The 2,231-nt window shown below is 38.3% G+C and overlaps 1 protein-coding gene across 1 annotated transcript in view; it reads right to left on the bottom strand.

Moving 5' to 3' along the window:
- Positions 1–2,231, bottom strand: part of CFTR (CF transmembrane conductance regulator) — a 206,379-nt gene that overhangs the window by 3,982 nt on the left and 200,166 nt on the right. The gene's annotated exons all lie outside the window — the stretch shown is intronic.

Consider the following 2,231-nt stretch of genomic DNA (forward strand, 5'->3'; position numbering starts at 1 on the left):
CCTGCTATTTGGCTTTAACTGAACAAAAGCCTATGTATAATCCTGGCAGCTCTAAAGCATCAGTCTACAGACTGTTTCAGCTCTGTACTTTTCCTTTCATGAGGTTTTCAGTGAGTGCCTATTCTATGCCAGGTCCTCCAATAGGGATTAAAGAGATGATAAATGGTCCATGGGCCCTGCAAAGCTCAAGGTTTATAAAGACATACACAGATAATTATAACACAATTGAATACATGCTAGAAAAGATAATATGCATAGAATGCAGTTACTTACTCTATCATGAAGATTCTTTTATGCCACCTTCCATTCTCTACTCTGTAATAACAGAGCAGCAATAAAAATCAACTGAGGAGCCATTTAAAACCACATAAGGCAATGCACTACTCATCTCTTTAATTCATAAAAACTGACTTTAAGAAAGTCACGAAACTATGAAGTAAAAATAACTGGAGTTAAAATAGTGGTGTATTACTGGAGATTTAAAGGTGCTTAAATATTGGGGTGGAATATGAGAGTTGTGTTAGGGTCAATGGCTTATAAATAAAATAAATAAATAAATAGGTTGAAAAAGCAAATGAGATAGAGAAACCCATTCTTTCGAAATAAGATAAAAAATGAAACCTTGCCTCATATCACTTATTCAAATAAATGTGCATTGACATATATATTTTTGCCAAGTGTTGCTGAGTGTTTGAGACCTAAAGAGATACACATATGATTATATCCTGCCCTTGGGAAGTCTGGGATTTAGTATTGGGAGGTAAGGTGTGTTCCCACCTACCTGTAATACAGGCAGAATAAGATAATGGCCTTACGACAGACTCTCATGAGTTGAGTGACGAATCTGGAGATGGCCCACATCACTGTGTTTGTTCAATAAACATTAACTGTGCCCAGGATATGTATTGCAGCCAATACTCCTTTCCTTGAGTGGATTTCTCATTAAAGCAACCTCACTTTGTGGGAATTCATTAATGTTTGAAAAGAGTTTCTGAGATGGCAGGGAAAGTAAACATATTAATTAGCCAAGGGGGACTATTCTCATGTATCCTGGAAGACTCAAACATAAAACTAATTTTGGATCTAACCAGCTGAGAATGTGAATAAGGGCTCTTGGGTGAGGAACTGGAGGACTTGTGTTCTTTCTCTCTTCAACTTTCGCTTTTTATTGGCTTCAGCCTGTGAACCTGCTACATCTCTCCCCTCTTAAAACAAAAACCCCTCACTTGCCTCCAGATTCTCCTTCAGCTATTATTTATTTATTTAACAGATCTTTATTGGAGTATAATTGCTTCACAATACTGTGTCAGTTTCTGTTGTACAACACAGTGAATCAGCCATATGTATATATATGTCCCCATATCCCCTCCCTCTTGAGCCTCCCTCCCACCCTCCCTATCCCACCCCTTTAGGTCATCGCAAAGCACTGAGCTGATCTCCCCGTGCTATGCTGCTGCTTCCCACTAGCTAACCATTTTAAATTTGGTAGTGTATATATGTCAATGCTACTCTCACTTTGCCCCAGCCTCCCCCTCCCCTCCCGTGTCCTCAAGTCCATTCTCTATGTTTATGTCTTTATTCCTGCCCTGCCACTAGGTTCGTCAGTACCATTTTTTTTTTTTTAGAGTCCATATATATGCATTAGCATACGGTATTTTCTCTTTCTGACTTATTTCACTCTGTATGACAAACTCTAGGTTCAGACTCATCCACCTAACTACAAATAACTCAATTTCGTTTCTTTTTATGGCTGAGTAATATTCCATTGTATATATGTGCCACATCTTTATCCATTCATCTATCGATGGACACTTAGGTTGCTTCCATGTCCTGGCTACTGTAAATAGTGCTGCAATGAACATTGTGGTATATGTTGCTTTTTGAATTATGGTTTTCTCAGGGTATATGCCCAGTAGTGGGATTGATGGGTTGTATGGTAGTTCTATTTTTAGTTTTTTAAGGAAACTCTATACTGTTCTCCATAGTGGCTGTATCAATTTACATTCCCACCAACAGTGTAAGAGGGTTCTCTTTTCTCCACACTCTCTCCGGCATTTATTGTTTGTAGACTTTTTGATGATGGGCATTCTGACTGATGTGAAGTGATACCTCATTATAGTTTTGATTTGCATTTCTCTAATAATTAGTGATGTTGAGCATCCTTTCATGTGCCTCTTGGCCATCTGTATGTCTTCTTTGGTGAAATGTCTATTTAGGTCTTCTGCCCATTT

The sequence above is a fragment of the Lipotes vexillifer genome, unplaced genomic scaffold (genome assembly GCF_000442215.2).
Source record: "Lipotes vexillifer unplaced genomic scaffold, Lipotes_vexillifer_v1.1 scaffold314, whole genome shotgun sequence".
Lineage (NCBI taxonomy): Eukaryota > Metazoa > Chordata > Mammalia > Artiodactyla > Lipotidae > Lipotes > Lipotes vexillifer.